Source organism: Chlorocebus sabaeus, chromosome 14 (assembly GCF_047675955.1).
Source record: "Chlorocebus sabaeus isolate Y175 chromosome 14, mChlSab1.0.hap1, whole genome shotgun sequence".
In the NCBI taxonomy this organism is placed as follows: domain Eukaryota; kingdom Metazoa; phylum Chordata; class Mammalia; order Primates; family Cercopithecidae; genus Chlorocebus; species Chlorocebus sabaeus.
The window spans coordinates 8941937-8952945 of NC_132917.1; positions in this window are offsets into that span (position 1 = coordinate 8941937).

Below are 11009 nucleotides of genomic sequence, written 5' to 3' on the forward strand. Positions count from 1 at the left end.
AATCAGATAGTTATTCCCTCTCATTTAGATTTTTTTGTGTGTATATTCTGATGTAGGCCTAAAATACTGTATATCACAAGACAGTTGTTATTAAAATCACAAAACATTAAGTTTAAAGGAAAACCTATCATGAAAGAGATATTGTTCCCAAGGAAGCTTAAACCAATTTATTATTAAATTTACAAATAATGGGTTACCACTTCCAAAGTGAAGATGTAGGTCAGGTGGAAATAAACATGAAAGGAGGGTCCTTTATTAGATACTTCATCTGAAATTTTGTCCTTAGCTTTGTTGAGGCACTGGGTGGTGAGGGTTATGTTAATATAAAACAACAGATAAAGAAGAGCACTGGAATGAGACTGCCTTAAGTTTGAGGCCTACTTACTTGATTTGGGGAAAGTTACTTAACCTCCTCGGGCCTCAATCTTGTCATCTATAAAATGGAAGTAATAATGATTTGTTGTGGTGTTCAAATAACTTAATACACTTAATGCTTGTCACATTGTAAGTGCTCAATAAATATTAGCCATCATCACCTTCATCAGCAGCACCAGCACCTTCATCATCATCATCACCATTATGTCTTACAGCATATGGTTACATTTATCATCATAAGTACCATATGCTAGCTAGAAGGATAGATTAAAAACAAGTTGTTACATGGACACAGGGAGGGGAACAGCACACACTTGAGCCTGTTGGGAGTTGGGGGGTGGGGTGGGGGGAGCATCAGGATAAATAGCTAACGCCTGCTGGCCTTAATACCTAGGTGATGGGTTGATAGGTGCAGCAAACCACCATGGCACACATTTACCTATGTAACAAACCTGCATGTCCTGTACATGTATCCCATAAGTTAAAACAAAATCTAACAAACAAACAAAAAACACAAGTTGTTGCTTTAGTCAGCTTATTCCTCCAGATTGAGGGAAAAAAACCACTGAGGGATAAAATTTAGGGTATAAAGAGTACATTAAGTAATTTAATAAATTCCTGGCCTACCTCACCTGAAAGCGTTAACAGAGTTTTGCACTTACGGAAATAAATTGGGCAACAACTAGTTTTGAACTTTTTCTTCTTAAATGCTGGAATATACTGTGGTTAGATATTTTGCTTTTAACTGTTAGTATCTCTTCTGAGTCTTTACAACCTACACAGTAGGAAAGGGATTTTATTTTATTTTATTTTTATTTATTTTTTTTTTTTGAGACGGAGTCTTGCTCTGTAGCCCGGGCTGGACTGCAGTGGCCGGATCTCAGCTCACTGCAAGCTCCGCCTCCCGGGTTTACGCCATTCTCCTGCCTCAGCCTCCGGAGTAGCTGGGACTACAGGCGCCCGCCACCTCGCCCGGCTAGTTTTTTTGTATTTTTAGTAGAGACGGGGTTTCACCGTGTTAGCCAGGATGGTCTCGATCTCCTGACCTCGTGATCCGCCCGTCTCGGCCTCCCAAAGTGCTGGGATTACAGGCTTGAGCCACCGCGCCCGGCCTAGGAAAGGGATTTTAAAAGGACAAACAGTAATTCATATAAAAATTTCATGGATAAGAACTAAGCAAATGAATGCATAATTTATAATTTGGAGTACTGTATTACTTTGTGGCACATTTAAAATTATTACTCTGATTGATTATTTTGAAAATGCCAGGCACCATTAGATTTCATCCTTCTGCACAGTATTTCTCTAAATACCATCTCTGAATCCACAAATATTTATCTCTTTTTGGTTGGCGTCCAGCTGGTAACCAGTAAAATGATCCTACATTATTATAGGACAAGAGCCAGGAACTTGGTTTTATTGCATAAAGCCACTCTATTCCTCTTTGTATGAAATATATTCCACTACTGGTCCCTAGATACTTATTTAAGAGAGCACTTAAAATTGCTCCCTTTGGAGTTGCCTGAGTATCATTGAGAAATAAATCAAAAGACAAAATCAACTCAAGTATGTCTGATACAACTCAACAAGACAGTGTGTCTCAGTGGGGTCCCAGGATCATCTTTATTAGAATCACTCAGTATGCTTATTTAAAGTCCAGATTCCTGAGCAATAGTCAACACATAAAGAATCAGCGTTTTCTACGTCAGAGCCCTAGAATCTGCATTTTATTAGTGTTCATGGGTAATTCCTAAGTACCCGCTGAAGTTTAAGAACTATTGCCCTGGGCCCTTAATATATCGTATTCTATTAAGAACTTCATTATAATTAAGCAAATACAAAAATAATTGGTATATGCTGATTCATATGCCATAATAAATTGACTAGGTTTTACTGTGTCTTTCCAATTTACAAATAATCCACAATCCTTTCTGTATGTTAAAATGTTAATTAAATTCACTAACATTAAATCAGTACTAATAACTATGACAACTAACATTACTATATCCATTTTATTATGTAAATAAAATAAAAATCAAATGTCCAGGGTTCTTACTGAATATGTGTAATAAAGATGTAAATATTCTTGTATCTTTCTGAGTAGCTATGGTTTTTACAAATTTCAGAAACCTGCTAGCTTTGAGATCCTGCGTTTGAGAGCCAGCATTGGCTAGATACACCATGCAAGTGATAGAGTATTTGGACCAGGAAGAGAATTTGGAAGTAAAGGGAATTCGTGTAGCACAGTGTTCAGTTTTAAGAGCTTCATCTAGGTGAAGACTCATAAGTAATATACATATGGTATAGCCAAGGTCTTTTATGAAGAAAAAGTAATCACAGACAAAAACTGTCAAAGAAGGAAATGAAAAAAAGAAGCAATTAAGAAGTTTTAGAACAGGGCAGGCATTTTTCTCTTGTTTTTATTTTTTGGATTTCACTTTATTTGTATTAAACAATTTTAAAAGGCAAATAACACTATAAGATTTTAACAAAAAAGAGAAGTCCCTGTTCTATGTTTTCTCCTAAATTTTGCTTCCTATAGTTAACACTTTGAACTCTTTTTTTTTCTTTCTTTTTTTAGGCAGAATCTCACTCTGTCGCCGAGGCTGGAGTGCACTGGCGCGATCTCGGCTCACTGCAACCTCAGCCTCCCAGGTTCAAGCTATTCTCCTGCCTCAGCCTCCCAAGTAGCTGGGATTACAGGCACCCGCCACCACACCAGGCTAATTTTTTTTTTTTTTTTTTAGTAGAGACGGAGTTTCACTGTGTTGGCCAGGCTGGTCTTGAACTCCCGACCTCAAGTGATCCGCCTCTATCTCCCAAAATTCTGGGATTACAGGCATAAGCCACTGTACCCGGCCAACATTTTCATCTCTTTTAACTATTTCTATATGAATTGGCCTTCACATTTTCTGGGGTTGGGGGGGAAGATGTTTATAGTGCTCCTTCAGGACTTTTCCATTTTAAACATTGTACATTGACAACCTAACTGTGGATGATGAGAATAGAAGTATTTTCCCATTCTCCCTTCAACCTGATTCTCCCAATATAATTATGTTACTACTTTGGGCTAAACAAATATTTGGTGTTTCCATTTTTATGAACTCATAAATATTTTTCAGAGAGGAGCCACATAGTATATTGGGATTATGTTTTCATTCCTCTACAACTTTGTGTTTTTCCTGGAGCTAACAGTTGCCTTTCCTTCATCACTCAGTTTTCTACATAACTATCGAATTCATTTCCAAATCCTACCACAGAACTCTAGAACTCCTATCAACATGGCCATGTGCACAGAGTGACCTATTAATTCTGTGTTTTTCTGGGTATCCTGGCCCCCTGTGTTCTTCTGCTTCATTCTGTCCTGGCTACTCTCAAGCCCCAAAGCAAGCCTGCAGCCTAGGATTTTCCTTTGGTGTGATGGAGGGATTTCTTTCACTCCTCTGCCATAATGGGACACCTGGATGTTACACAACCAGGAACAACACCCAGTTCCACCGTAGGACTGCTCTAATAGTAATCCCACAGCCCCCGCCACCTGCTGTTTGGTGCTTAACTCTAGGGACCAGATAGTACATGCATTCTCAATGGCAGTGAAAATTGGTTTTAGGAGATTGGGGGTAATAGATATTTATATAGTACATAAATAGGTAAACAATATATCTATGATATTCAGATTTCATGGATGGGGTAGTTAAAGGAAAATATGTCTAAAAAGGCTCCACAGAGGAGCAATAATAAAAAGAAAAAAGGATGAGAAACACAGATAGCACAGCCTTTGCCACAATGCCCCAGAATATGTGCTACCTCTGTGTAGTTACCATTTCTTGTCTCCAATGCCCAAATCTCTCCTGGGTGAGTTTGCCTGATGGACCTCAGTGACATGCAAAGCTGCTGCTGCAAGGGAGCCTGGGAAATACAGTTTTTTTCTTTCTAGTGTCTAAAGTAGAGGAAAGCTGTTAGGAAGGGGATGGAAGAGTGGATGCTGAGTGCCCCAGTCTGTGATATCTGCCCAAGATGGGTGTAGAATTTTCAGACCGAAACCTTTATCACTTAGAATTTTGAAGGCATTGCTCCATTTTCTTATAAGTTCCAATGATGCTATTAAGAAATGCTGTTTTAATTTCTGATTCTTTAGATGTGACCTGGTTTTTAGTTTTTCTTCCCTCTCTAGAGATATTCTTTTTTATCACTGATGTTCTGAAATTGTAGTGATCTGTCTTAGGGTGGGTCTTTGCTATTCATTGGGCTGGGTATTTTGTGGACTCTTTGGATGTAGAAACACAAGACCTTCAGTTCAGGAAGTTTTTCATGTTTCTTTGATAATTGTCTTCTCTTCATTTTTACTGTTCTCTCTTTGTGGAATTCTTATTTGTAGGATATTGGACTTTCTGGATTAATCCTCCAACTTAATTTTTGTCTCTATTTTCCAGCTTTGTCTTTTCTTCTATATAACTTTCTCAACTTTATCTTCCAACCTTCTCCTGATTTGCTATTATTTTCTCTAGATATTTTTCATTAAATTATTCACAAAAATATATACATTCTCCTCATTGAAAATTCCTGCAATGGGCCGGGTGCGGTGGCTCAAGCCTGTAATCCCAGCACTTTAGGAGGCCGAGATGGGCGGATCACGAGATCAGGAGATCGAGACCATCCTGGCTAACACGGTGAAACCCCATCTCTACTAAAAAAATACAAAAAAAACTAGCCGGGCGAGGTGGCGGGCGCCTGTAGTCCCAGCTGCTCAAGAGGCTGAGGCAGGAGAATGGCGTGAACCCAGGAGGCGGAGCTTGCAGTGAGCTGAGATCTGGCCACTGCACTCCAGCCTGGGCGACAGAGCGAGACTCCGTCTCAAAAAAAAAAAAAAAAAAAATCCTGCAATGAATAAGAGTAACAAAATGAAATAACAATGAAATATGTTTCGTACACTTAAAAAGTTTAAGTTATGAGAAAGGGGTTTGTACAATAAAAGAAACAATAAACAAATGTGAACAAGCACCCAGAACACATCCAAATGTCTGTGCAAAGACTGTTCCCATCAACTAGCCCACTGCATGTTACAGTTTATGTAACTCCTCAATCAATCACTTATGAAATGTAAGTGAGAACATTAAGAAATACGAGATCTACCTCATGTTTCTGATTTTCACAATATCAGTGCCAAACTCATACCATCTTCACTAACTCTAAATGGTGAATATTTCCAAAGTAAAAAGCAAGCAATTCTTACAACCTGCTGAGCAGGTTTTGCTGAAATAGTGAATTTCACTATACTGAAGAAGAATTTGTCAGCCGGGCGTGGTGGCTCATGCCTGTAATCCCAGCACTTTGGGAGGCCAAGGTGGGTGAATTACTTGAGGTCAGGAGTTCAAGACCAGCCTAGCCAACATGGTGAAACCCCGTCTACTAAAAATTAGCCAAATGTGATGGCACATGCCTGTAATCGCAGCTACTCAGGAGGCTGAGGCAGGAGAATAGCTTGAACCCAGGAGTTGGAGGTTGCAGTGAGCTGAGATCACACCACTGGACTCTAGCCTGGGCAATAAATGAAACTCCATCTAAAAAAAAAAAAAAAAGAAGAATTTGTCACAACTTATATTAAAATAGCATGAATAACAAAGAACACCAAATAAATATCAGCAAGAGTAATGTCTATACATATTAAAGTATCCATTTAAACCATGTTCTAATTAAATAGAATGTCCACTAAGTCAATTTTATATATCATTACACATAACATGATATCGAAGAATATGACTTCATCTATCAGACCTTTCCAAATACCTATTCCCAAATTAATATCTATGCACTTGTTAAGACTTAGTTTACTTAGAAACGAAAAACAAACACACATGCATTTTTATAATTTAAAATATTTCATGTTACACATGAGCAATGTTCAGATTTAAGTTTTAAACCAAGTTTACTTTTTCCTAAGTTGTATTTATGCCAAGGCTTTCTTACAAAAATTTATCTTAAGTGTATAAGTTGGACAAACTTACAGTAGTATTTCTAATGTTCAATTTGAAATGTGAAAACATAAACCTATTCTGAATAAAGATATTGTCAAGGTTTGGGGTGTAAACATTTTGTCAGGCAAACAATTTAGTAAAAAAAAAAAAAAAAAAAATGACCTTCACTTAAAAATATACACAATCTCATAATAAGCCCCTGGGCTTCCAAGTTGAAATACAGCTTGCATTTCTAGTGAAGACATATGCTTTATTTAAAGGGAGGGTTGAGTTACAAATTCACCAACATGTTGAAAACGCATTCGTTTTTTAAAAAAAGCCAATACTGCTTCTGAAAATGTAGGCAGTGGGTTATAATGTGGACACAAATTTCAGAAAATATTGCTTCTCCCCTTCAATGGTGTTCCTGTAGTAAGTAAAATACATCTTTGACCCTGGTCAGTGGTCTCATTTGATGGCCGGGGGTAATATATTTGATTTTATATATACAAACCAAGCATTTCCTCCCCAGATGTCCTATTCACAAGAGTCAAAAAGTATAGTTCTATTTAGAAATAATAGTGATAGAGCCAGATGAACCATCACTCCTTGTTGCTAACGAAGTAGAAATTCTGAACAATGTTTTCCCCCATGGCTGTTTTGATATCTATAAGAGCTTCGGCACAAGCTAAAATTCTCATCAACCTTTAAAAAATGGCAATGAAGGCCGGGCGCAGTGGCTCACGCCTGTAATCCCAGCACTTTGGGAGGCTGAGGCAGGTGGATCACGAGGTCAGGAGATAGAGACCATCCTAGCTGTTGCAGTGAAACCCCGTCTCTACTAAAAAAAAAAAAAAAAAATACAAAAAGATTAGCCGGGCGTGGTGGCAGGTGCCTGTAGTCCCTGCTACTTGGGAGGCTGAGGTAGGAGAATGGCGTGAACCCGGGAGGCAGAGCTTGCAGTGGATGGAGATCACACCACTGCACTATAGCCTGGGTGACACAGCAAGACTCCATCTCAAAATAAATAAATAAATAAATAAATAAAATAAAAACAAAAAATGACAATGAAAACAACAACAAGATCAATCATGGGAAGTTCTCCACTATTCCCAATATACATTCAATCAACCAATACAAAGCAAAGCTCAGTGATGCAGTAGAGAGAGACCAGGGCTCAAGAGTGGTGCAGAATTATGCAGAAGAAGAAGATTCCTTCTGTGGTCATGACTATTCCAATTTACTAGCGTGTCCCCATCTGGAGAACAAAACAAACCTGATTCAACCAGAATGGATAAGCAGAGTTAGCTTTCATGGTCCTAATATTAGAAATTTTAGGTGACACAGCTTTGGTCTTTAAAATTTGCACAGATGACAAAATAAAAATAAAATAAACTCATCAGTATAACCAGATGGCTCATGCAGTTGTTGGAGAATAGTTTTAAATGCATGTAAAATTTATTAAATTAAGATTTCTTTAAGTATCGGTTATTATTCACTGATTCATTTGTTCACAAAATATTTATTGAGTTCCTAAAATATCAGATACTGTATTAATCACTGGTGCTATCAAAGTGAACAAGAATGTCAGGCCTCCAAAGAGTGGAATATCTTTATGTTTACTGAGGAGATTATAGAAACATATCGAACAGCATTTCTGTGAACTGCAAACCTTATTTATCACATGTTTAACCACCACACACATGCCACTTTCACTTCATTCTAATACACATTCTGAAAGATTTGACAATTGGGAAGCATGGTGCTCCAACACAATTTTTATTATCTAAAATGTTTCCAAAGATCATAAATAGAACACAAGGTACATTTTATTCCTACGTCAGCGGGTCAAATCTTTTCAAAAACAGCTGAAATCTTTTAAAATTTTCATGTGATAGTACATTAAATAGGTACTATTTTAATAATGATCAAATTAAAAGAGAACAATTTGATAATTTTAATCAATTAAAGAGAAGGACTCCTTTTATGTCCGTTGTTTTGTTTATTTTTTTTCGTTTTTCTTTTCTTTTTTTTTTTTGCCCTTCCTCTGTTGCCCAGGCTGAAATGAAGTAGTAAAATCATGGTTCACTGTAACCTCAAACTCGTGGGCTCAAGCGATCCTCCCGCCTCAGCCTCCTGAGTAGCTGGGACTACAGGTAGGCACCACAGTGCCTGGCTAAGCTTTTAATTTTTTTTTTTTCTTTTTTTGTAGAGACGGGGTCTCTTACTGTTGCCCAGGCTGGTCTGAACTTCTGGCCTCAAGTTACCCTCCTGTCTGGGCCTCCCAAAGCACTGGAATTATAGGTGTGAACCACCACACCAATCCCCCATTATTTTCATATTTCAGTAACAAAATGTGTATTTGAACCAGACTTCTTCTTATAGCTTCAATCTGAAAACACAATTTTGACTACTCTCTCACTATATTTCAACAATTTTTAGCCCTGAAGGGGAGGGAGAAAGAAGATTGAAACTCTATGGGCCTTTGTTCAAAATCATTAGTGGCAAAAATAAGGTAAGACATAAGAAGTGAAGAATTATTAAATGAACTTTAAACTAGTAGGAACCCTGGGCACACTTACTTACCTTCACCAAGTATCTTGCAAATGTATTTCATGAGCCACAAGGGAAACTGGCAGAGTGTGGATAGACTGATATAAAACCAACTTAACTGCTGAATAAGACAACCCAAGCGTCTGGGGTCCCGGGTCTCAGCTTTCTCTGTGCCTCCATCCAAAGTCATTATCATGACATCTATGGTACAGAAAAATGTCATCAAATGAAACAAGGAAAGGATGTATGAATGGTTCAACAAATGTGTGCAAAATGTCACTTCTAAGACTCTTGGACCCCCTGCCCCCAAATTATTGGTTTTTAAAATTTAAAAAAAAACTTGTATTTACTTAGAAGCATTTGGAATGTCAACCAAATAGTTACAACCTTTTTCTGCAGTTATACAGTAGTATTCAGAACAACAATGCTAACAGAACAACAATTATTTCCTATAAGCTGCATCAAGGACAACTGAAAATGAAAAAGCTACCATCCCTGAATATAACTAATTTGTGCTGTACACCAGCAAGAACCTGCTTTACATTTCCATGTCAATTTACAATCCCTATACTGTACTAGGCAAAGTTAGTGGCTATTGAAAATAGCACCAGGACAGGGTTATTTAAAGACATATTTGGTAATGTAACTGTACAAAAAAAGACATTGTACAGTTTAAAAACAAATCTTACACAGCCTTATATTTCAGAGTTTTTTTCTTTAAAAGGAGTGAATTATGTGCGGGGTGGTTGAATGCTTTATAGACAAGGAAAAACTGCCCTAAAACCAACTTAGTCATCATTATCTTCTTCATCTTCCTCATCATCATCATCCTTTTCATCTTCCTCGTCTTCTTTGCTTTTTTCGGTTGTGATGACTCCTTTTTTTTTTTTTTTTCCTGCTGCATCTGGTTTTCCTCTAGCTGGGTATGCAGCAGTAAGCAATGTCCTTTTTTTTTTTCCTTCAGCTTTGCAGTCTACTTTTTACAAGGCTGCCTGTCACCAGCAGCACTGTTATTCCACACCTCTCTGTTTCTTTGCAGCATCACCAATGGACATAGCAGGATGTTCTCCTTTAATGTTGGGGTGCAGAACAAGAAAAAGGCGGAAGGAGGCCTCTTGAATGCATTGGGATCCTTGAGCTTCTTTTTTATTTCTCCTTTGGGAGAGATGTAGGTTTCATTTCTCTTTCATTTCACAGGCCTGGTCTGCCTGTGCCATGTCCTCAAATTTTGCTTTCTCTTTAGCTGACATGGTCTTCCACTTCCCTGAGCACTTCTTAGAAGGCTCTGAGAAGCTGATGGAACCATCTGGGTGCTGTTTCTTGTGCTCCTCCTGGCCAGTTTGCACAAAGGATGCCTATGATGACATTTTGCCTCTCAGCTTTTTAGGATCACCTTTGCCCGTGGTTAGTTATGTTTCCTTGGTGAGGCACAGCCTTGCCCCGTGCTTGTCCAGCTCTCATGGGCTCTTGGCACAGTCTCTATGGAACTCGATGTACTGCAATGGCTGTTGAATCACTTTTAATAGCTGCAACCTGTTATCATATCAATCGACACGTATACACACATTAAAAATCTCAAAATTGGCTGGGCGCAGTGGCTCAAGCCTGTAATCCTAACATTTTGGGAGGCCAAGGCGGACAGATCACCTGAGGTCAGGAGTTTGAGACCAGCCTGGCCAACATGGTGAAACCCTATTTCTGCTAAAAATACAAAAATTAGCCAGGTGTGGTGGTGCACGCCTGTAATCCCAGCTACTCAGGAGGCTGAGGCAGGAGACTCACTTGAACCAGGGAGGTGGAGGTTGCAGCAAGCCGGGATGGTGCCGTTGCATTCCAACCTGGGCGACAGAGCTAGACTCTGTCTTAAAAAAAAAAAAAATCTCAAAATTGTTGACTAACCCAAAATTGTTTACATTTTCATCTAGAACATTAAACTGCTGAAACATAACCACACAAATACTGAACCACTGATTTTAGAACAGGAAAAGCCACCTACTGTTTAACAAACAGGAAAACTCCAGTTTAACAAACAGGAAAACTGAGGCACAGAGACTTATGTTAATTTGCCACATTCACGGAGCAATTGAGCGGCGGAGCAAAGACTTCAAGCCAAATCTTGGTATCCAG